The following is a 26669-nucleotide window of genomic DNA, read 5'->3' as shown; positions in this document are numbered from 1 at the left end:
CTGAGGCTGCCTGTCCCCACCATGCTGTCCTCAACATTGCTTATACCCCAGTCCATTAGATCCTCTGCAAAGAACTGGCTTTAAGGCAAGTCAACTCCCAGAAATATATCTAGGTCCCACCAAAGGAGGCCAGATTGCTGAGCAATGAATCAGAGAGATAGTAAGGGGACGAGGGGCTTGATAATGAGAGAGCAGAGAACATGCTTTGGTACAAAGACAATAAACTTTGATTACATCGTGTGAAACTATCTCAGGCAATAGCAAGGAGAAGCTGCTGCCTCAGTAGTTTCTGAAATAGATAGATCAAATTTAGCAGACAACGGGGAGAGAGAAGCAGATTGAAGGAAGCAAAGATGAAGACCATCTAATGAGGATGTCATCTAAACTCCACAGTGTGGATATTTGGAATGCACATTATGTTTTGTTTTCCCTCCGGTGCAAGACTTAGCTCAATGGCATGACAGGCTACATTGTCTAAAGCTGAACCATCTGTGTCACAAAAGTAGGAAAAGCTAGTTTAACCCTGGGGTCAAGGTAGGCCAACCTTTCCTGGATATTTGAGAGATGATGAGACAGAAGCAACAGGATTGGATGACTTGAAAACAGATCATTCTCTCATGGGCTTTAAAATATCACAGACACCATGCTGTTTATTTTGGAATAAAAATTAAAAGTGTAACATTTGAAGCACACAACAAGGGACAGAGAAGCATAAATAATTACTAATACTATACTGTTGTCATGACAGAGGGTCACTGAATACTTCCTTCAAGCTGAGAACCTTCAACAGTGCCTCTCATGATAATCTGAGAAAACATTACTCAGTCTTGACTCCTGAACTGCTCCAGTCTATAGAGAGGATTCAACAAGCAAAGTGTGTATGTATTCAGTCATGTCCAACTCTTGGCAATCCTATGGAGTGTAGCCTGCCAGGTTCCTTTGTTCATGGGATTTTCCAGGCAAGAATACTGGAGTGGGTTGCCATTTCCTTCTCCAGATCTTCCTGACCCAGTAATCAAACCAGTGAGTGTCTCCTGCGTCTCCTGTATGGGTGGATGGATTCTTTATCACTAAGCCATCTGGGAAGCCCAAACAAGCAAAGTAGACAGACTCATGAGTGAAAAAATTTAGATATGAGATAAGCAGAGGAATGGGGTCTATCATATATACTAATGCTCAGCCACAGAATAAAATCTCTCATCAAGAAGGGCATTTTAGCATGATCTAATCAAACTCTCTCATTTTACTGATGAGGAGAAAGGTGAATTTCTAAGGATCAAATAGCCAGTTACCTGCAGAGATAAGATTAGTGTAAAAAGGGGCTAAACATAGGTCTGTGCATTGTTATACCAGATCCAGTAGACAGTAAAGAATTTGGATGAGTGACTGCAAGGCAAAAAAAATAGAGCAATAATAAAAAGATAACTAATAGGAAACTGCTCCCATTTCTCATAGAAGTACAGTTTAGCTAGAGGAAAAGTAAATCCACATTAAAAGATATCTGTTTATAAATGAAGTAGGAAATACAATTTAATGTCAATTAAACTAGTTTGTTAGGGTGAACTTATTTTTAAATCTTTACTCTTGAGAGGAAAACTAAAGCCTATAAATCTAAACTGTAAGAAGTAATAAAGCAACTATTGACCTAAAGAATGCAAATGAGTATGGAAAAAATTGTGAATATTTGCACATCACCAAGTCAAAGCATTGTTTATCTGCAACTACTATAATTAGCAAATATGTATTAGCAAAGCAGCTATTTTTGAAAAACAATCGAATACGTTGAGTAAATACTTCAAGGTTGAAAAGGACAACATTAAATCCTGCTCGGACATAAAATCTCTGAATTAAACATTATGTACCAACCTCCATGTGTCTTATACAGCATAAAGAAGAAGAAAACTTTGAGACATAGAAAAATGAAAGAAAAAAACTAGTACTTTCTGGATAAAGATATATGTATGTAGTATGGTATATATGACTCTATAATGTGGCATCTGCCTAGGTGTCTGGTCCCATCTTTTTCCATGTCTTCCCTTTGCCCTGAAGTACAGCCATACCAAATAACTTATAGTTCTCTGGAAGTGTCTGGTTCCATGTTTTCTCCCATTCTCAGCTTTTGCTCAAGTTCCTGAAATACCTTCCCCTTTTTATCTCCTTTCCTTCCATTGGTCATCCCATTGCCCAGCACTGACTACCCTGAATGATTCAGTTCCTACTTCCTCTGTTTTGTCCCCCTGCTCTGTTCCATAGTTTCAACTAATTGCTGTTTCTTTTTGCTCCACAGTACTCAGAGCTCATAAGCTACTCCTGTTCCATGTTTAATGCTGATTTATAAATTGTCTGGTAGCTTCTTGGTCTCATCTACTGTTGTCAACACTCAAACACAGAGGCTGCTTCCTCTTCTTCTTGGTATCATTAGGTTTGGAGCACTCAATTTCATTTGATACATGTTTGTTGATTAAGCAGACATTCTCATCTTTGTGCTCAAACGGGGGGTTGTGATGGTTCTGATCTTATGCTGAGAGTGAATGAAAATAGTCCACAGTCCTAGGTAACCTGACCTCAGAGTAGAGACTCTTAGTATACAGGTCTATTTATTTCTCTGATCAAAGCAGTCTCTGTCATAGTTAGATTTAATAACAAAGTGATGAAAATAGAGATAATAGAGACACCAGCATTCTCATCAGGTGGTGGAAGTGGAATGTATCTTTAAATGTTCAAGAACTCATTCATTTTACCCTCTAGATTGTAGGAGTGTTTCTTGTCTCATGTCACTAAGCTCATCACTAAATTGTGTGTGGAGTGATCTCTCAGGTACCCACCTTGGGACCTGGTTATAAACACTGGAGAGATTACAGAAGTGCACGAGATTCAGGCAGCTTTTGATAACATTGTTGTATAGTATTCATTATTCTTCCAGTGGTACTGGTGACCCTTCGAGATGAAAATGAACAAGGTAAAACAAAACATAAAGCTGAGAGAAAAGCAGAAGTGCACTTACTTATTCAGAAGCAGCAGATACATGTTTGCTTGACTGGGGCCACAAGTCACATCTAAAGGTGAGCAGCAAAAATCTGGGGGTAAAGCCCATCCGAATCTATCAAAGGAGGATCTGGAACCCCTACCTAAAGCAATAAAACCAGAAAAGGAGGAAAGTAAAATACCGTAACTGTCCAACCAGAAGCTGACACAATAGTGCTCCATAGAGAAGGAGCAAGGCTCAGTCTTTCCATGTAAAACCTGAATCATTTGTCATAAACTCAAAGTCATCATAGGATTTGAAATGTCCTTAATGACTTTATTGTATATGGACACTAATAAGCAAAAATGTGCCCTACCGACAAACTTCAGCATCTGAATTATTACCCAGGTGTTTGTTAACTAGCTGGGTATCTTGCTTTGTATATTTGACATTTTCCAATGTTTAGTGTTTTTCTCAGTGATTGGAATAAATTATTTAGACTACATCATTGCATCATTGCTTAAAATTTTCCATTTGAGAAAATTAAATATGTATCAAAATAACTAATTTTAAAAATAATTTGTTTATCTAGGAATCATTAATTGAGCACCAATCATGTACTGGGGACTATTCTAGGCCAGTTGGGAATGTATTAGAAAATGAAACAGACCAAATCCTTGTAAAACTTATTTTCCAGTTTATTGTGTTTGTATGTATATTGGCATGAATGTGTGTGTTTGTGTGTGTATCAGGAAGTGGGTATCAAATAACAAACAGAATAACATGTATATGATATGTGTGCTGTAATAAAAAAGAAAAATAGAGTGGAGTTCCAGGTCAGGAGTTCAGATTGCATCATTAAATAGAGTGGCTGGGGTAGCTTTTATTTATGGATGACATTTGAACAAAAGCCTGAATAAAATAGGAGTGATAGTCAAGTGAGGGTTTGGAGACAAGATAGTCTAGGTAGAGAAAAGTGTAAGAAAACTGTGGCAGGCTACCTGTGTAAGAAAACTATGGCAGGCATATCCCTTGTGACCTTGAGGAATACCAAGGAGGTCAGTACAACTGGAACAGAATCAGGGAAGACTTTTTAAGAGATTAGGTTGAAGAGAAAATAGATCAATCACTCTGTAGATAATTGTTAGGACTTTGGTGTTTCTTCTGAGTGAGATGGAAAGGCAGTGGAATAACATGACTTAGGTTTTAGCAAGGTCACTCTGGCTGTTATATTGAGAACAGACTGCAGAGAAACATGGATGAGAACAAGGAAATCTATTAGGATGCTAATATTAGTTTTCTGTTCCTGCCATAACAAGTTACCACAAACATGGTGACTTAAAACAGCATAAATACATGATCTTACAGTCCGAGAGTTCGGAAATCTGAAATGGGTCTCACTGGACTGGGGTTAAGGAGTCAGTAGGACCGAGTATCCAGAGGCTCCTAGGGAGAATTTGTTCCCTTACAGTTTACAGCTTCTAGGAGCTGCCTGCACGTTTGACTATGGCCTCCTTCCAGAAATTGTGTCACTCTGACCCCTACTTTCTTGGTTGTATGTCCTGTGACACATTGCTATGACTTGTTAAGTACCTTTGTTCTTACCTCAGGCCCCAGACAGCACAGGATAATCTCTCCCTCTCAAGGTCTTATAATCTCTGCAAAGGCCCTTTAGCCTTAGATTGTAAGCCATCAGTTTCTGGGAATCAGGATGTGATGTCTTGTTGGGGACGGGGGAGGGCAGCATTATTTTCTTCATCACAAGGCTGTTACAGCCACCCGGGCAGAAGACAGTGGTGACTCGGATGAGGACGTTACAGTGAGGAGAGTGGGGAATGACTGCCTTTTGCATGTCATTTTAAAATTAAAGTCAAACAGTATTTCCTAATGGATTAGCTTTGGGGTGAGAGGAAAGAGACAGAGGTGAGTCCAGAATGACTCCAGGTATCTAAAGCTTGACACTCCTGTACCACATATGTCTTCTTTACCTTTTTGATTCCAAGGTTTAACTCACACAGTGCCCTGCACATAGTAAATGCTCAATGGATATTCACTATCTTTAAAGTTTCCTATTTTAGAAAATGATCATGATGGAGGAAAACTAGAAAATAAAGGGGAAAATTCAACAACAAAAAACAAACAAAAACACCCACACAATACCCATCCCCAAACCTGCAAAATTACTTTAATATGTTTTATTATTTGCTTCAAAATATTATATAAGCAGATTTTTTTCGTTTTTACAATTTTGTGGTAGCACTAAACCTGCCATTCTATGTCCTTAAATAATATTTTAACTTAACATTTTGCCATGTTTATAGTCTTCATTGACAAGAATTTTGATAACTTTTATATTGTTTCTTCAGTGGCTGTTTTATAATTTAAATAATCATTACCTCATTGTTGGACATTCAGGTAGTTTTAGCATTTGACAAATTATAAAGAGGACAGAGGGCATCATAGATGCATTGGGACAAGATACTGCTTCAACTTTTTTTTTTCAACTCTTCAATTAATATCTGCAAGGCATATTAATATATCTTGAAATGATGCTATGTTAGGCAGTGTTGTAAACATGGATAATGACTTAGAAAACTACTTATCTGGAACTTGAAAAGGTTACAAATATGGACTCAAATCAAAATGAGATTAAACCAGGAAAATGTAAACTAGTGCATCTGGGAAGAAATTGAGTCAGATTCACAGTCCTCCTGAGAAATCTGGTGAGTGGTAGGTAATGTTAGAAGATACAGAGCACGTGGATAACTAAATAGAAATAAAGTTATAATAAAATATAGGGATTTAAAAAAGGTCAATGTGATTTGAACTGCCTAAAAATGTTTTTTGAAAAAGCAAAGAAGAAAATGAAATGGGAAGCAGTAATCAACTCTATTAAATTTTGGGGGATAGCTTTAGTCTATGAACATAAATAATCAAGCCAACTAGTTAGATAATGGGGACATTTATTTGGGAAGAAGAGGCTTTAATAAACAAGTAGGTTTAGGTAATGACCTGAAGTACTCCACAGACATCATTGCCAAGGAAGCTGTGTTTCTCTGCACCAGGTCCTATTTTGCACTTGTTTGTTTGAACCCTGAAGCTGTGCCTCTCTCCTCCTTTCCCATTCTCATTGCCAGTTGTCTTTGTCCTTATCTTGGCTCTCCTGCTTTCTTGACTGGATTATCACCACTTAGTTGCTTTACCAGCCTTTGCTGATGTTATTGCTTTAGATTAGAAATATCTTGTTACCATCTCCACCTTAAAAACCTTGCTCATTCTTCAACCTTAGTTCAGATGCCCTCTCCTGGCTAGTCTTTTTGGATTGCTCACCCCGCCCCCAACAAAATTAGATTTAATTGCTTCTCATTTGTAGCTTTACTGCTTGTATTTATTATGTCAGTTAATTAGTTGCATCGCTATTTCTTGAATAAATTTGAAGTTTCTTCAGAATAGGAAGCAATTTCTGTTCATTTTTATTTCTCTCCTCTATTTTCTATAACTACTAGACACAGAAATTTGTATACAGAAAGAGCTTAATGTTCACTGAATTGAATTGAATGTCAAAAGCTACATCATTATTTCTAGAAATGAAGTTCAGCTTCACTAACAAGTGACTTGAGAATGAGCTGGTCTGTAGGGCAGGTCATAAGACCAACAGGCTAGGGACTCCCACCTGGGACAGGGGAGAAGAAACTAAATTTAGGGTGAGTGATTGCTATTTTCTAAGACCCTAAAGTAGTTCTTTTACATGTAATAACCCACTATATCCTCATTGCTCCCTTGTGTTGTAGAGACTATCCATCCCATCTTGCAGATAACACTAGGTAAGAAAAGTAGCTAGAAAGAAAGGGGGGAAGAAGTAACTAGAAGGTAGTGGGCAGGATTTGTATCTTAATCTGCCTGATTCCAATACTCATGTTTTAATTTTAGCTCATATACTTCCTTTTGTTTTCCTCTCTACTGTACAACATCACCTCTCTTATATCATTACTTTTAAACATAGATACTACTACAGAGTATGTAATGTAGCTAGTTCAGGTAATCTGGCATCACAGTATTTAAGAACTATTGATATGAAGCTTTCCTCTGGTATCTTACATTTCTCCTAGTGCTGAATTTCCACCAGTTTGCTTTATAATGTGTCTTTGCCTGGGGGAGGATGGGAAAGGAGGGGAGGGACTAGAAACTCATCAAATAGTAACAAAGTAAAAACTTGCACTGCTTTCATTAGCAGTATCTCTTCAAGTTTGCCTGCTAGATACAGCTCCCAGTGAAACTAAAAGACTGAACTGAGCTTGACTGGTAAATTTAAAAATATGTAAAAAACATCTATGTGAATAGGAATTCTTACCATTCTAGTCCTCTTAAGGGAAGTGTGCAATTATAGATAACAGGAAATGTCTACAATGCCAAATGTGATGAAGTCTATAGAAATAAAAAGTCCAATTAAGGATATCAACAAGATTTATGACAAGAATTTCCCACTCTTCTAAGAAAATCATGATCCAGGTAAGAATTTTTAGATGCAGTAATATCACTGAGACTCAATTCTGCTGGGATAAGCCTCTAGAAAATCTTTATGTTTTAATGATTTTTGGCATTTTCCTAAAGAATCTCATCCAACAATGAGTAGGATGGATTCTTTCACAGCTTCACACATTGACACCAGAGAAGGACAATAGACTCTCTTTACTTTGTTAAATGCTAGTAAAATGAGTTATCCAGTTTATCCATTATCCAAGTATAAATGAGCACTTATTACAGGTCATGTTTTATTCCAAGAAGTCAGGGATACAGTGTTAAACAAGTGTAGATACAGTGAAGTTTTCCAGTCTATATAATATTGTTAAATCTGTGTGTTGGGGCCTCATAGTGGATGTGGAATTCTTTAGATGAACTTTAACCTTTTTTTAGAAAAAAATGAAATAGAGATGAGCAGTATTAGAGATCAATATAAATAAAATGGTAGCTATTGCCTTGCAAATCTCTTATTTCAGTTTTATAAGTATACATATATATTTGTGTTTCTTTCTGTGAGTTGCATGAAAACCTACAAAAGTCATTCTTTTCCAGGTGAAATTGACAGCTTAAAATGTTAATTAATTAGCTGGCACTTATGTTGCACTTTCAATGAGATAAAAACACTTCTAGGTCTGTTCTATGGAAAAAAAAACTGTAATTCTCACCACAATTCTATGAGGTAGGTACTTTTATTATTCCAAATGTAAAGTTGAGGAAACTTACAAGAGAAGTTTAAGTCCCAAGGTCCCATAGCTCAATAGTGGGAGAAATGGGATCTCAGTTCAGGCAATCTGACTTGAGAGTCAAAATTTTAATTACTTCATTGCATCCACATGCTTATGATATGAAATATGTGGATGCAGTGTTAAGAGGCAAAGCCTATCTCAAAAGAACTATTTTTTGCGTTGCAGGTAGAGTGGATGATGAGATGATCTGACCTATTCTGGACCCCTGTATGCGTAGACTGGGGTTGTTGGGTGATGAGGTTGGATGTGGACTGGGCTGCTGTGAGATAGTAGAGCAAGATAGGAGTATCCCCGCTTGAAGCTAAGTCATGGCACCCATGGGAAACGAAGAAGATAGAGTACGCATAGAACTTATGGGGAGCTCTTGGATTCAGTAGTAAAGACTCACATACAGGGATGAATTAATAGACAAAATAGTCCAGTTATAATACAATGTCATTGGAGAGTAGTTGTGAGTGGAGCTTGGTATCTTTTGATTCAGGTTGACTCTCCTGCCCTTCACTTTGACCTAAAAGTGGTTCTAATCACTGTATTGCCAATTACTAACTATGTAACTTCATGCAACATACCTAATCTCTGTGCCTTAGTACTGTTTCTGTCATTGTTGTCATCATCATCATGGTTAGATCTCTGTCTGAAAGCTCTCTTTCATACAGCTTTCAGTCCTAAATAAAGGACCTAATAAATCTCTTTCAGTCCTAAATAAAGATGGTGAAATGACTTTATTAAAAATTCTGTGAGGCGTTGGGAGCATGCGTTCTCAAGCTTTAACATGCACAAGGATCATCTGGGAAGCACAAGAAAATGCCAAGTCGTTGATAGGGTTCTCATAGACTTCGGAGTCAGTTGGAGTAGCATGAGGCAGAAGTATAGTCCATTTGAGAAAAAAAAAAAAAAAAACTAGCATAGTATAATGGAAAATAATTTTTTTTTCCAGTAGTAATGTGCAGATGTGAGAGTTGGACCATAAAGAAGGCTAAGTGCCAAAAGAATTGGTGCTTTCAAATTGTGGTGCTGGAGAAGACTCTTGAGAGGCCCTTTGACTGCAAGAAGATAAAACCAGTCAATCCTAAAGGAAATCAACCTTGAATACTCATTGGAAAGACTGATGCTGAAGCTGAAGCTCCAATTCCTTGGCCCCCTGTTGCAAAGAGCTGACTCATTGGAAAAGACCCTGGTGCTGGGAAAGACTGAGGGCAGGAGGAGAAGGTGATGACAGAGAGAATGAGATGGTTGGATAGCAGTCGTGTAATATGATTTGCAGGCAAGATATATTTATTATTACAGGAGAAAAAATTTAAAAAATACCTAAGAACAGGTAAAAGAAGATGAAAATGCGTATGTAAGGGCAAGTCTTATATAACACTGTCATCATTTTAGGTTCTCCACTTAAGTATCTCACACTGCGTTCGAGGTGATTTTAGCTTCTTAAAACTTGGTCAATAATGCCCATATCAAACAGGCTATCTTCTGCCCTGTACTTTGAATGGTCACAGTTAGCTCAGAATATCCTCAGATATCCACATTGCAAAGCATTCTGAATAATATCTCAGGTAGGTCCTTTGTGGTCTTATAGGTTAGTTGGGGGAGGGAGGTGAGGGCAGGAAGTGGGGAAAACATCAGAAAACATGAAGGTTGAATGCTTCAGAACAAAAAATTACACCGGTCAATGGAAATCTAAAAATGTAAAATATTTATCATTCACTGGCTTCCATCCTTTGTAACCATAATATACTTGAAAGCATCCATCTTTTATCTAATGATGCCTTTGATTAGAGCAGATCATTGCTTGCTGGCATGACCTGAGATAGGCCAATAGTACACTGTGTTGCTTTTCACTCCTGTGTAGCATTATAACAGGATATCTTGAATTCAGCACTGTTGAGATTTTGGGTCAAATACTACTTTTTTATGGGGACTACATTATAGGATGTTTAGCAGTATTCCTGGCCACTACTCATTACCTGAACTTTCCCCCAATTGTGGCCATGAAAAATGTCTCCAGACATTGTCAAAGTGTCCTATGGGGGAAGAACTGTCCCCAGTGAAGAATCGCTGTGTTACGGGGTCACTTGTGATCCAGCTGTACCCCTGCCCCCCTTCACATTGTGCCAAGCCTATCACCACTGAGAAGCCTGCTCCCTTGCAAATATTTCCATAACGCCTTGCAGCTGAGGTTTAGGGATCTCAGTGCTATGCTATTTGGCACTACTAGTTTATCTTTGGTGATTGGCAAAGCTCCTAAGCAATTCAAAAGTAACTATTTCAGTGTGACATTGCCTCCAGATCTGAGTCATTGACTGTCCTACCAAGGCCAGAGTCTTCCTGATAGTTTCTCATTTCGTACGTATGCACTTACCTGGTTTGGGAGCAGCTTGATGGTCCATGAAATCCTGAAGTCTAAAATCAGCCAGATGAAGAAGCTGCTTCTCCTGAGGAGACATCTCTTCTTACCAGCAACCAGTGTTGCTGTTTTCCAGGTCAAGGCCCCCTCATTTTTCCTAAAGTGTACCTTTGTTCTGACTGGCCTTCTGCTTTTCAGAAGTCTTAATGTTGCTAAATCTGAAATACACAAGTTCCTTCTTCCTCTTACAGATTGTAATGGCTTGCATTAACTGATTGTAATGGCCTGCTTCCCTGGTGGTTCAGGTGGTTAAGAGTCTGCCTGAAATGCAGGAGACCCGGTTTGATCCCTGGGTTGGGAATATCCTCTGGAGAAGGGAATGGGTACCCACTCCAGTATTCTTGCCTAAAGAATTCCATGGACAGAAGTCTGGTGGGCTACAGTCCATGCAGTTGCAAAGACTGGGACCCAACTGAGCAACTAACTTTTTCTTTCTTTTTCTTCTTTGTATTAACTGAAGAACTTTTGTGATTGTTTATAGGTGTTACTAGACTTTCTTGATTTGATTTCTGCTAAGTTAGTGAAGCTTCAGAATGAAACAATAATTGACTTATCTGTGGGTTCTAGCAACAGTTTTTTTTTTTTTAATAGATATAATCTGTAGCTTGCTTCAAAAGAAATATATGTGGTTAAGGCTGTTCTTAGGAGATTAATGACTCATGAGGTGTGTATGTGTATGTATGTGTGTGTGTAGTGCACTCAGCTGTGTCTGACTTTAGAGTCCCTTGGACTGTAGCATCCAGGCTCCTCTGTTCATGGAATTTTCCAGGCAAAAATACTGGAGTGGTTTGCCATTTTCTACTCCAGGGGATAGACCCAGGTATCAAATATGTCTCCTGCATCACCTTCATTGCAGACAGATTCTTTACTGCTGAGCTACCAGGAAAGCCCACTCATGAGGATTAACTATGACAAAGATTCTCTCCATGATCAAATTTTAAAAAGGACCCTTTTAGTCCTTTTTCAGCTAGGTTACATCCTTAGGTCTTATCCTTTGGAGCTTAGTTATGAGAGTCCTGCTGAGTAATTTAAAGAGAATCCCTCACCTTCAATATCTGAGTAAATTCCCTCATTTTGCTCACCCTCCAGGTGATATCTGATTACTCTGGCCTACCTTCAACAAGAATCCTTTTAGATTATCTATGTTTCCTATTAGTAATTTTCCATCCTCTGATCTTTCTTGCCTCTCCCAACCTCTTTTTGGCTGTAAATCTCCACTTGTTCTTGCTGTTCTTGGAATTGAGCCCAGTTCTACACAGAGGTCTCTTCCCTCCTTCTGCAATAATTTCTTAGGAAAAAAACATCTGTTTTTACTGCTTTAAGTACTATCCCACTCTGGTTTTCTTTAATGCCTGTTCAAGTCCCCAAAACATGCTACAGTTGCCAGTTAGAGTCCTATATTTGTGTCTAATAATGCCTTGAGGAGTTCTTTCACTCAAGCCTTCGTAAAGAGTACAAAAGTGTTGATGAAGAAGAGTGAGTTTCCACAGTCTGAGCTAAATGTGGGAAAATATGTCATGCTTACTGATGTTCATGGATGAAAGAGGGAAGGAGAGTCCACCAAAAGATTCTGTATGATTTAGACACCAAGTAGCTTCAAGGGGAGAAGCTTCTTCTGGGGTGAGTCAAGAAACTTGAGGCTGGTCAACCCTGTGTGAAGCTAATGAGCCCTCACAGATGGGTGAGAAAGGGAAGTTGGAGGAGATTGTTTTCAGTCCCACCAGTCTCCCTTGAGAACTGCATCAGGTGATATAAAAAACATATTACTCTGATCTCTGTGAGATGCTAAGATATCAAGGTAGAACTGCTTCATGCCTAATAAATAAGTTAGGACAAAGGAATGGGTTGAAGCTGGGTGTGACACAGCTTATGGAGGGGAGTTATTAGAGAGAAGCAACCCAAATAGGTCCATGGCCTTGAAAGAGATGGTGCGCATGAGGGGACCTACAACTCAAGCATCATCAGCTTCGTGGTACACTGTTGTTGTTTTACAGTTGCACAGTCATTTTGGAGTCTTCAATCCCATGGACTGTAGTACACCAGGCTTCCCTGTCCTTCACCATCTCCTGGAGCTTGCTCAAATTCACATCCACTGAGTTGGTGATGACATCACCCATTTCATCCTTTGTCATCCCCTTCTCCTCCTGCCTTCAATCTTTACCAGCATCAGGGCCTTTTCTAATGAGTTGGCTGTCCACAACAGGTGGCCAAAGTATTGGAGCTTCAACTTCAGCATCAGTCCTTCCAGTTATTCAGGATTGATTTCCTTTAGGACCGACTAGTTTGATATCCTTGCAAGGGACTCTCAAGAGTCTTCTCCAACACCACAATTCAAAGGCATTAAATCTTTGGCGCTCAGCATTCTTGATGGTCCAGCTCTCACATCCATACATGATAACTGGAAAAACCACAGCTTTGAAATTTGAGTATACAGATCTTTGTTGGCAAAGTAATGTCTCTGCTTTTTAATACACTGTCTGGGTTTGTCATAGCTTTTCTTCCAAGAAGCAAACGTCTTTTATTTTCATGGCCGGAGTCATTATCTATAGTGATTTTGGAGCCCAAGAAAGGAAAGTCTGTCACTGTTTCCCCATCTGTTTGCCTTGAAGTGATAGGACTGGATGCCATGATCTTCCTTTTTTGAATGTTGAATTTTAAGCCTACTTTTTCACTCTCCTGTTTCACCTTCATCAAGAGGCTATTTGGTTCCTCCCACTTTTGGCCATAAGTGTGATGTCATATGCATAACTGAAGTTTTTTATATTTCTCCCTGCAATTTTGACTCCCTCTTGTGCTTCATCCAGGCTGGCATTTCACATGATGTACTCTGCATAGAAGTTAAATAAGCCGGGTGACATTATATAGCCTTGACATAATTTTGAACCAGTCTGTTGTTTCATGTTGTTTCTAACTGTTGCTTCTTGACCTGCATACAGGTTTCTAAGGAGGCAGGTAAGGTGGTCTAGTATTTCCATCTTTTGAGATTTTCCATAGTTTGTTGTGATCTACACAAAGGCTATGATGTAGTCAATGAAGCAGAAGTAGATGTTTATCTGGAATTCTCTTGCTTTTCCGATGATCCTGCAGAGGTTGGCAATTTGATCTCTGGTTTCTCTGCCTTTTCTAAATCCAGCTTGAACATCTGGAAGTTCTTGGTTCATGTACTGTGAAGGCTTGCTTTTGAGCATTACTTTGCTAGCATGTGAGAGGAATGCAATTATGCAGTAGTGTAAACATTCTTTGGCATTGGTTTTCTATGGGATTGGAATGAAAAGTGACCTTTCCCAGTCCTTGGCCTCTGCTGAGTTTTCCAAATTTGCTGGCATATTGAGGGCAGCATTTTCACAGAATAATCTTTTAGGATTTGAAATAGCTCAGCTGGAATTCCATCACCTCCACTAGGTTTATTCATAGTGATGCTTCCTAAGACCCACTTGACTTCCCACTCCAGGAGGTCTGGGAAGGCCTGATAGCTCAGTTGGTAAAGAATCTGCCTGCAATGCAGAAGATCCCAGTTCAATTCTTGGTTCAGAAAGATCCGCTGGAGAAAGGATAGGCTATCCACCCCAATATTCTTGGGTTTCCCTTGTGGCTCAGCTGGTAAAGAATCCACCTGTGATATGGGAGACCTGGATATGATCCCTGGGTTGGGAAGATCCCCTGGAGAAGGGAAAAGCTACCCACTCCAGAATTTTGGCCTGGAGAATTCCATGGACAGTATTGTCCATAGATTTTCAAAGAGTTGGACATGACTGAGCAACTTTCACTTTCAGCTGGAATTTCATTACCTCCACTAGCTTTATTCATAGTGATGCTTCCTAAGGCCCACTTGACTTCTCACTCCAGGATGTCTGGCTCTAGCTGAGTGATCACACCATTGTGTTTAGCTGAAGGGTACTGACTTTTTCCTCCTTCCTCAAGGTGACTATTGAAGGATCTGAAATCAGGCATAATGCAGAGTGGAGAGTCTCACTAGCATGGTGATCAGTGCCAGGAATAGGAGATGACTCATCCTGAGTAGAATAGGAGGGTAGAGTGGCCTGGGTTCCACACTACCTTCTCCAGTGGTCCTGGCTCCTCCTGCCTGTCACTGGAAGCAATAGAAGAGAAGGATCACATGTGGGATCCAGGAAGGCTGCAATTATGGGTGAGATACTCTAGTAACCACCTGGGATTTCCAGAGTCAAGAGGAATAAAACGGGGCTCACCATCCAAAACTTCAGTTGATAAGGCTGAGCCAGTGTAACTCCATTCTGTTACTTGTACTGTGTTCCATTTGTAGGTAATGTGGCCCAGGAGAACGTGGGTTATGTGAATAGGGCTGAAACATCATCAGTATATACAGGAAGATTTAAACTCTTCACTATGAAGTTAGATGAAGAAAATTTTATGCCAAACATGATACATACCAACCTGTATTCAATCAGCTCCAAATTAACTGAAATTCTCTATTCCTTCTGTGAAACACACTGAATAGTGCCTGTGGCAAGCTTGATGCTGACAGCTGGTGCGTCCTGTCTAGTACGTGCAGAGTCTTAAGCACACTTTTGCCACCCATCAATTTGTGTTCCAGTCAGAATCAATTGTCTTTTATCCTAAACTTGTTAGTTGTTTTGCTTTCATTAACTTGAAGTAATTAAATTAAATAACACTTAAACAGATGAAGTATAAGTGTGAAAAGAAGAGAGTGTTGTTCATTCTATAAAAGCTAAGTTAAATGCTTAGCTAAGACTTGACAAAGGAGATGAAAGAAAAGATAGAAAAGAGGTGTAAATTCTGGGAGGATTTTGCATTCAGGTTGCTTTACAAGTAGTAAACTTAATTAAGTTCTTGTTTCACTTTAAAGCACTGAAATGGGAAAAAATAGACAATGCCTATGGCTGTGGTTAATGAAAGAATTGTGACCTATTAATGTCATCAGTTCTGGTCCAATGTAAAAATATTACATTTATATGTGACTTTATATGTTTTAAATGAAAAGAAAGTATATAAAATATATAGGCATCATTAGTTTAATGTTTGCTTTAAATTTTTTTTTTTCAAATATCTGACCAGTAATGACTCTAATCACAAAATAACATAAAGAAAAATTCTGGCATTAACTCCCAATTCCTTCTTGTTAGGACTTGATACAATCAGTTAACTGTTGTGTTGCCAAGGGAATCCATCCTATTTGGGATATTTTGAATTTCTTCTCTTGCCCTCAAGCTTGGCTAAGCCTCTTCTGCTCCATTAATATTCTCCATGGAGATGACCACTTCTTTGTATCAAGCACTTTCCTATAAACTGTCAGAATGTCTATTATGGCCTGAGTTTGCATATGAAATGGCAGTGTTCTTGCTAATGATTTCTAATGAACTTTTGCTTTCTGTTAATATGCTCTGCAAAATAACTGCGACACATTCATTCATTTCCAGCGGTAATTTTTGTCCCTGTTTGCTGGTCCCTCAGGCTGCCTCTCTCTGGGTACTTTTGCCTTCTGGCTCTGTGTGGTGCCCACTGCCTCTTTCTTCTGTCTCTACTTTAACAGGGAGAAGGAAGATTTAAACTTTTGAGGGAAGAAAAGTTAAGCTAAAAATAAGCTTGCTTTTCAAAATGGACTCCTCCCTTGTTAGTATGATATGTGATTAACAAAGTGAAACAGAATAAAAGGTAATTTTGGAAAATCTATTTTGTACCCTGAAAAACTGGAGATTCAGGAAATATTTGTCTTTTCTTTGGAAGTGATGTCCTGAGTATGATATGATATCCATATAGCCGTACTTGAGAACCATGGAGAAGGACATTTCAGAAATATTCAGGGACTATTGGAAAGAAACTGTAGAAAAATACAAAAACAAAGATGAATCTGCTCTAGAGAAAGTAGATAGAGAAATATATGAAGCAATGAGAGAAGAAACAGGATGACTGACATAGAGATCTGCTTTGGACCGCCAGGCAGAATATTCATTTATTGACCAGAGGGACACAACCATGACAGACTGATTAAGGGAGAATTTCACAGGTGGCACCTTGAGAGTTGTATGTAGGGAAAAAAAGAAAGGCTAATTAATTGGATCTCTACTACTAGGGTGGAATCTACAAATGTCATTGATTTTAGGTAGAAGATATTATGGTAAGATATTTTACCTGGAATTGAGCTCAGACAAAAACACTTTTTATCCTTAGTCATCTCTAGAGGAGATAAGATATAAATGTGGACTTTTACTAGGATTTTGTGGACTTCTTTTACTCCTCTAACTTATGGAAGATTCTACTTACTGAGAAAATTTTCTTAGTATAGTTAGTTTTTAAAGGATTTATTTTTAAAAGAAGCTTTAGGTTTGTAACAAAGTTGAAAAGAAGGTACAGAGATTTTTCATAAGTCCCTCTCCCCACAGATGCACAAAATGCCCCATTATTACCATCATTTTCCAGAGTGGACATATTGTCAAGGATGAACGTACATTGACACACCAAAATCACCTATTGTCTAGTGTTTTGCCTTAGGTTTTACTCTTGGTGTTGTACATCCCACGGGTTTGGAGAAATGTATATGACATATGCTCAGTTGCTCAGTTGTGTTCTGTTGTGACCCTGTGGACTGTTGCCTGCCAGGCTCCTCTGTCCATGGGATTCTCCAGACAAGAATACTGGAGTGTGTTGTCGTTCCCTTCTCCAGGGGATCTTCCTGACCCAGGGACTGAACTCAGGTCTCCTGCATTGCCAGTGGATTCTTTACTCTCTGAGTTATGAAGGAAGCCCCATGATAACATATATCTTTCACTGTATTATACAGAGTATTTTCACTCTCCTTAAAATCCTCTGTGCTCTGCCTGTTCATCTCCCACTCCTCACCCTGACAATCACTGATCTTTCTACTTTCTCCAGTTTTGCCTTTTCCAGGATCTCATACAATTGGCAACATAAATATGTAGCCTTTCTAGATGACTTAGTTCACTTAGTAACATGCATTTAAGTCTCCTCCACTTATTTTTATAAGCTCATTTCTTTTAATATTCCAATGTCTAGGTGTACCACAGTTTATCCATTTATCCATTTTACTTACTAAGGGACATATCAACTGATTCCAAGTTTTGGCAATTATCATTAAAAGCTGCTATAAACATATGTGTGCTGGTTTTTGTGTCCATAAGGATTTAACTCCCTTGGGTAAACACCAAAGTGTGATCGCTGGATCATATGGTAAAAATATGTTCAGTTTTTAAAGAAATCTACATGTGTCCTCCAAGGTGACTGTACCATTTTGCATTCCCACCAGCAATTTATAAGAGTTCCTATTGCTCCACATCCTTGCCAACATTTAGTGTTTTCAGTGTTCCAGATTATGGTCATGCTAGTAAGTGTATAGTGGTGTTTCATCATTGCTTTCATTTGCATTTCTCTGATGGTATATGAGGTGGATCATCTTTTCATATGCTTGTTTGCATGTGAATGTTTTTTCTGGTCAGGTGTCTGAAGGTCTTTGGTTCATGTTTTAATTGGATTGCTTATTTTCTTACTGTGTGGAAATTCTTTGTATATTCTGATCTTTTCCTCTTCAAATTCTGTATGTTTTTTTTCTTGATAGTCATATATATGTACTGAATAAAAGGAACTGCTGTAGATAGTTCTTTAATAATGTGGTTGTGAGGTGTAGGGGAGGGGAAGTGTCCTACAGTCCTGTAATAAGGTCTCGGTCATTTAACAGGCATGTTCTTCTGGCCAGAGAACTTCATAGGTCTTTGTCAATTTTTTTCTTCCCCAGTAGGTGGGACAGGAGTTGGCTATTTCCCTTCCCCAGCAGGTAAGGCACTGTTAACTAGTTCATCTTTAAGGCAGGCCTTATTAAGAACAGATGATTCCTTTTTCCCTTTTCCTGCAAATCAGGATGGGATTTTTCTCTGACATTTACTGAGGGAACCTGGTAGTGCTCCTGGGGGTAAACCTCACAGTACTGTGTCCTTCCCTCATTCCATGAGTGGGTGGGTCCCTTGGAGTTTTTAACTCTCAAAGTTGTCAGCACTGAGCGTGCAGCAGTTTGTCCATCAAGGCTCTCCTTCCTGGCACTGGTTCCTGTGGTGGATTCAGCTAGTGAGTCTCTACTCCGGTAAGACGTGCCTCCCTGTATTCACCTGTCTGTCTCTCTAATTCAGGGGATTTGCCCTGGGTCCTTCTCTTCCTTAAAGATCCAAAAATAGTTGTTAATTTTTCATTCAATTTTTATCTGTTGTCAGAACAGAATGACAACTTCAAAGCTTCTTGTATGTGAAACCAGAAACCAGAAGTCTTAGTGTTCTTTTTAGTTAACATTAGGTTTGCTAAACCAGTGTCATTATCCACACTGACCTGGAGTCTAGCCAATATCACTAGGGACTCTAGGTTCAGCAGGATTGTTCTTTTTTTATTGTCATTCGTGCAAAAAGATAAGCTGAGGCATATTAAAACATTTATGAGTTTATGTAAACAAAAATTGATGTCAATCCAGAAGCATCCAGTCTAGCAGATAGAAAGGAGCTGTGAGGACCTGTACAAGAGGAACTTCTATAGGCATAAGGTAGCAGGAACAAGGAAGTTGTATTAGGCAAAAAGCAGATTGGTTATTGGACAGTTCCTTTTCTTTAGAAGATGGCAGGAGTCTGTCATGAAGATGGCCTAACTAGGGCTGATCCGGTGATTCCTATTTGACTGGTTCAAGATTATATTTCTGGAGAGTTGAAGCTGTAAGTGAGTTAAGTTTTGATTTGGTGACATGTGGCTTAGTATCTGGAGAAGGCACTGGCACCCCACTCCAGTACTCTGATGGAGGAGCCTGGAAGGCTGCAGTCCATGGGGTCGCTAAGAGTCGGACATGACTGACTGACTTCACTTTCACTTTCATGCATTGGAGAAGGAAATGGCAACCCACTCCAGTGTTCTTGCCTGGAGATTGTCCCAGGGATGGGGAAGCCTGGTGGGCTGCCATCTACGGGGTCGCACAGAGTCAGACACGACTGAAATGACTTAGCAGCAGCAGCAGCAGGCTTAGTATCAGCAACTCAATTTTGAGTCTATTATCTTGTTTTTAACAATCCCCCCCCACCCCCCGCCCCGCTTTTCATTGTTGTTGTTCAGTCACTAAGTCATGGTCGATTTTTCGCAACCCCGTGGACTGTTACATGCCAGGCTCCTCTGTCCTCCACTATCTCTCAGAGTTTGCTCAAATTCATGTCCATTGAGTCCATGATGTCACAGCAACACCCCCACTCTTACTCAGATTCTAACAGAGAGATGTGATCTACTCTCACAAATGCTACTTCTAGCTATTACTTTGGACCTCTCACAGAGTTTTGCTAAATCTCTGAGCAGTATTCACAGGTCATGACATATTTTGCCAAATCTGTTTGTGATATTTACAGGTCATGATGAGAGACTGATACTCTTTTTTTCTTTAGTTATTCAATTTTAAATATTTTAATGGACATATAGTTGATTTAAGTGTATTAGATTCAGGTGTACAATATAATGATTTGATAAGTTATAGATTATACTCCATATAAAGTTATTATGAAATAATATATACATTTCTTTGTACTGTACAATGCATCCTTGTTCTGTATTTAATTTATATATAGTCATTTGTGTCTCTTAATCCCACATCCCTATCTCCCTCCTCCCCCTTTCCCCATTGGTGACATGATCTGTTCTTTATATCTGTGAGTTTGTTTCTCTTCTGTTATGTACATTTGCTTGTTTTGTTTTATGCATTCCACATATAAATGATAACTTTGAATTGTCTTTCTCTGTATGACATTTTTCACTAAGCATAATACTTGCTAGGTCCATCCACATTGTTGCAAATGGCAGGGTTTCATTCTTTTTTTTTTTTTTTTCTTTACAGCTGAGTGATATTCCATTGTATATGTGTATACCACTTCTTTTTTCCATTCATCTGTTGATGGACTCTTGGACTGCTTCCATATCTTGGCTATTATAAATAATGCGACTTTGAACATTGGGGAGCACGTATCATTTTGATAGTTCTTTTTTTTTTTTTTTTTCTGGATGTATATCCAGGAGTGTCATTGCCTGATCATATGGTAATTCTATTTTTAGTTTTTATGAGGTAATAACTCCATACTGATTTCCTTAGGGGCTGTACCAATTTACAGTCCTATTGGTGTATTAGGATTCTCTTTTCTCTGCATCCTTGCCAACATTTGCTATTTGTAGACATTTAATGATGGCCATTTTGAGAGGTATCAGGTGATAAATAATTATGGTTTTGATTTGCATTTCTGATAATCAGTGATGTTGAACATTTTTTCATGTGCCTACTGGGCATTTGTATATATTCTTTGAAAAAAATTTCTCAGGTTTTCTTCCCATCTTTTAATTGACTTCTTTTTCTGATATGGAGTTATATGAGCTTTTTATAAAGTTTGGATATTAACTTCTTATTGATCATATTGTTGTTCAGTTCAGTCGCTCAGTCGTGTTTGACTCTTTGCGACCCCACGGACTACAGCACGCCAAGCCTCCCTGTCAAAAACCAACTCCCAGAGTTTACTCAAACTCATGTCCGTTGAGTCACTGATGCCATCCAACCATCTTATCCTCTGTAGCCCCTTTCTCCTCTTACCCTCAATCTCTCCCAGCATCAGGGTCTTGCAAATATTTCCTACCATTTGGTAGGTCATCCTTTTGTTTGGTTGATAGTTTCTTTTGCTGTGAAATTGCTTTTAAGTTTTAAGTATGGCCTCTTTATTTTTGCTTTCTCTTCTTTTTTTTGCCTTAATGAGATAGATAAAAACATATTGCTACAATTTCTGCCTATGTTGTGCCAATGTTCTCTTCTAGGTTTCTTATGATTTCTAGTATTAAATTTAGTTCTTTAATTCATTTTGCGTTTACTTTGTATGTGGTGTAATGAAATGTTCTAATTTCATTGTTTTACATGTCACTGTCCAGTTTTCTGTGCACCACTTATTAAAAAGTCTGTCTTTTCTGCATTGTATATTTTTGCTCCTTTGTTATAGATAAATTGACCGTAGTATGTGGTTTTATTTCTGGGTCCTCTATTCTGTTCCATTTATATGTATGTATATTTTTGTGTTGTATGGTTTTGATTACTTTAACTTTTTACTTAGTCTGAAGTCATGGAGTGTGAGACCTCTAGCTTTGTTCTTTTATTTCAGGTTTGCTTTGACAATTTGGGATCTTTTGCATTTTGCGTGAATTTTAGGATTATTTATTATAATTCTGTGAAAAAAATGTCATGGGTATTTTGATAGGGATTGCATTAAATCTGTAGATTGCTTTGAGCAGTACGGCCATTTTAACATTATTAAGTCTTTAATTCTTCTATTACAAGAACATGGGATATCTTTCAATTTCTTTATATCATTTTCAAATTTTTCATCAGTGTTTTAGAGTTTTCAGAGTATAGGTCTTCTGTATCCTTAGTTAAATTTATTCTCAGGTATTTTATTCTTTTTGATATAACTGTAGCCAGGATTATTTCCTTAATTTCTCTTTCTGAAAGTTCATTATTCCTGTATAGGAAAACAACAGATATCTGTATGTTAATCTTATACTCTGCAACTTTAGTGAATTCATTTATTAGTTCTAGTACCTTTTTTGTAGAGACATTAGGGTATCCTATATATATCATGTATCAGCAAATAGTGACAGTTTTACTTCTTCCTGTTCAGTTTGTACCTTTTATTTCTTTTTCTTGTCTGTTTGCTATGGCTAAGACATCTGATACTATGTTAAATAGAAATGGTGAGAGGGACATCATTGACTTGCATCTGATTGCAGGAGAAAAACTTCCAGCTTTTCCTTGTTGAGTATGTTACTTGCAGGTGTGTCATAAATGGGAGAGTTTTTATCATGAGTGGGTGTTGAATTTTGTCAAATGCTTTTATCTTTCTATTGAGATAATAATGTGTAAAATCATTTTTATACTTTTGCTAATGTGGTGTATCACACTCACTGATTTACAAATATCAAACCATAGCTGCATCCCTAGAATAAATCACACTTCTCAAGGTGAATGTATGGTCCCTTATATATTTTTTAATTTGATTGGCTAATTTTTGTTGAGGATTTTGGCCTCTATATTCATCAGAGATTGACCTGTAATTTTTTTTTTTTTAGATTGTGTTTGTCTAATTTGGTATCAGGATATTGGTGGGTTCACAGGATGGTTTTTGGGAGTGTTTCATTCTCCTCAATTTTTTAGAATAGTTTGATAAATATAAGTATTATACAATGTTTTTTAACCTACTTGTTTTTTTAGATGGTATAGATTTCTGTTCTTATGAGGCTCAAATCTTTTGCAGTAGTAAGGCAGGGGATAAATGGATCATTAATGTCTTTCATATGAGCATGGTTGATTAAAAAAAAAAATGCACAACTTTAAGTTGAGAGTTAGGTTTTATTTGAGACCCAACTGAAGACTATAGTCCAGGAAATAGCCTCTCAGATAGCTCTGAGGAACTATTCCAAAGAAATAAAGGAGAAGCCAGGATGTATAGGAGTTTTTCCTAAGGGGGGAAATAAAATTAGTCAAACATCAAAAGGATACTGCAAATCACAAAAAAGCAGACATCTTAAGTTAATAATTTTCATGCTTTTCCATGTATAGGAAGATGCAAGAGTCTGGGTTCATTTAAATTATTCTTTTGATATGCATCTTAGCTATTTATGGCAGGGTGGTATCCTCTTTTTCTCCATCCTGAATTCCTCTTGGGTTGCCCCATGAGGGGCAGTTGCAGCGGCTGATGGTTTGATGGGCAATATTTGTTGCTTACTGAAATGGCAAGTGACATTATTTTGTCCACAGTCCCTTCATAAGCAAACAACTGAGCAAGCCTGTCCTTCCTTAAACACATGGTTGTTTTTCCACGTCTAGTAGAATAAGGTCCCAATCCTTTAGATTGATGTCTAGAAGCAGGAGTTGAAGTTTCCTTTAGTTCCTTAGGAATTTGCTCACACCAGGCTGGCTTACTCCCTCCAAAGGTCAACTTTATTTTTCAAGTAGTTTTGCTCATGCCACCAGCCCTTTTCTGGCTGCTTGGCCTCCTCCACTCCATCATTAAAGCATATTCACTTTCTGTGTCCACCTCAAGAGCTTAACTACCAGGCCCTTCAGTTCTTTGCCCTTTGAACTCAGAGCCTACTCATCTGCACTGTAATTCAACATACCCCAGTTGGTATCTAACACTTTTTGGTCCTTTAATGTTTATGTGTCATATCCTCAACAGTGATGTAAGTTCCTTGGTATCAGGGAGAGTATCTTGTCTGTCTTTGTGTTCCTAACCTCTCATGGTTTCTGGAGCACAGTAGGGTCTGAATTTGCATTTATTGCCACCTTTGATTGATCAGAGTGCATAAACTGGTAAAAGAAACTCCTAAGGAATTGGAATAGCTTTGGAAAAAAAGAGGAATGGCAGGAGGGCTAGAATTCCTTTAGTTTTAACTTCAAGGTTTACTGCTAGCTATAGATAAGCTGCTATTACAGATAAGCCTCTTCAGTCCCAGAACTCTCCTTCTGTGCTGCTCCACTGATGATAACACTGGGAGGGGAGGGGGAAGAGTGAGGGGAAATAGTGACAGGGGAACTGGGACTTAGCATCTGCGTCCTTCCAGAAGAAGCTCGGCAGAGACTCCTATCATCCAGCACTGAGTTAAAAGGTGAGCCCCTCTGAAATGCTTCCCTGACCCCATCATCAGATGCATCACTATGGGGGTTCACTCTGGGGACTATTGTTTTCATAGTCTCTCATCACTGGAACCACTCACACACACACTTTCTTGTTTCCGTTTCCGTTTAGACTTTCCAACTTCTGTGCCACTCCACCCCGCCCCAGCTCTTTTGCTAAATTCCACAAATGAGATCCACTTAGTTCTGCTGGTGGTATAATTTATTTGAAAAGCAACATGGCTTAGTTTATCTGATGAGGTCTTAAGGAATTATATAATGCAGTTTTACAGTAGAGTATTTTGTTGTGCTAAAGGAGGTCAAGTTTGTACAGATTTGGACATTACCTTGTGAAACGGGGCTGTACAGAGTACAAAATCAAATTATTCAGGCCACAAGTCCCCCCGCCCTTTCTTTCTCTTATTAATTATATACTGTCTACACAGCCCAAATTTATCAGTTATTAGCTGCTTCCTGGGATTGGGCTGATTTAATATAATACCTACTCCAATTGGGTCCTTGGCCTGAACAAGACTTCTGGGCACCCTGGAGTTAAGCTACCAAGGGCTTAATTGCTTCAGCTATCTCTGCTTGTTTGTAATTTGGAGTTTGTTTGCTCCTGATCCCTCGGGAGTGCTCTATGCTGTTCAGTTAATTGAAAGTGGCTAAAGCTGAATGAGGCAGCAACTTTGCAGGTGGCATCTTTGGGATCATTTTGAGAAGACTATTGAAATTCTCCTGCTTAGTATAATAATTATCTCTGATTGAGGCAGGATTTCAGTCTTGAGACTAATAGGAGATTCCAAAGTTTCCCATTGGCTTTAGGGATTAGCAATTCCCAAAGCAATTAGCTTTTCCTACAGGGTGTTGCTATGAAACAGTACAGCGGAAAATGTTAAAAACTGGAGTTGGAATGGCATGGGAGGTATGAGGGCATTACGTGGCCCGGGGGAGGGAAAGGGTGGAAAAGCAGATATGAAGTAGCTGGAGTGAAAGCTAAAGACTATATAACATATTTCAATATAGAGAAGAACTAAAATTGTTTTTAGGGGAAATTAAAACACAATTCAGAATTTAAAAAATTAAAATGGTAAAGTATAGAAAAAAATAACAGAGGTAAAAATGATACAAGTGTTTTAAAAGAATAATAAAGGGTATATTAGAACTTCTATGGAGAGAGAAAGAAAGGGGAAAACTTAAAAAGTGAAAAAAGCAAGATGGTGAATAATTAATAGGACATTGATTACATCTTTATTTACTTTGATCACTCTATTCAAGTGTGTACGGCTATTATGTGTGTGTTCCTTCTTACCTCCCTGGAAAGTTTTGAGGTTGTACTTCTTATTCTAGTATTCTGATATTTGCCTTTTCCAGCCTACAAACTCTGGACCATATGCACATTATTGGGTACCTTAGAGGTAAAAAATACAGAAAGCCACATAGTCCTTATTGTTTATTGGTTGTTATTGTAATTCAGTGAAGCTACTAGGTTCTACAGCAAACTGAGTTTTTTAAAGTGGTGAAGAAATGAAGAAGGTAGGTCTTAAACCCTGTTCTATGTCAAGCACCCTGCTGGTTTCTTTTAAATAACACTTGTACCAAGACTTGTTGAGAACCCTTGTGTGATAGGCATCACACTAATGGCTGTGCCTAGATAAAATCTTGACAACCTTGCCATTACCCCATGCTGTGGGTCCCAGTATGTACATTTATGTCCTCTTAAAAAAAAATAACATGACTAGACCAATATGTGTGAAAATTAATATGTGTTTAGAAAATGAAAAAACCACAAACCCTGCAGATTTTAAAAAGCTGACAAATATCACAAGTATCTCACGTACACAAAATAGCACAAAATCTTAATTAATTAACTGCCTCCCACACCTCTGTAGTAGTTTTAGTTTGTTACAATCAATAAGTACGACAATGTAAAATTAATCTGAAATCAAGGAATTCACAAATATAAATCAAAGGCATTTAAAAATTGTGCCTCCACTATGTATTGAACTACATAATTGTGTAATCAAGTTACTCTTAAACTGAATTCATTGACTTACTGATCAACAGGTATGAGGGTTTTGGTCATTGGAACACTTGTTTCTTCAGGCTATTTTGTAGCCTTACTGGCAATTTTTGCTCACTGATTTGTCTGGACATGCCAGACTACATCAGGGCATGATGCATCAGATGTGCTAAGATACAGCCCGATACCTTGAGATGCATCAACAGATAGCTTCACATTCTGGTGTCCTGGCTTCTGGAAGAACAGGTGTGTGCCCTATAAGCAAAATAATTCTGGTAATTCAATCTTATGCACAATTTTCCTTAAAAAAATTGTGATATGTTGGTAACGGTGTTTGCTGTCTT

The sequence above is a fragment of the Odocoileus virginianus genome, chromosome 4, assembly GCF_023699985.2.
Source record: "Odocoileus virginianus isolate 20LAN1187 ecotype Illinois chromosome 4, Ovbor_1.2, whole genome shotgun sequence".
Lineage (NCBI taxonomy): Eukaryota > Metazoa > Chordata > Mammalia > Artiodactyla > Cervidae > Odocoileus > Odocoileus virginianus.
The sequence above is the reverse complement of the archived record's forward strand: the minus strand, read 5'-3'. Positions refer to the sequence as shown.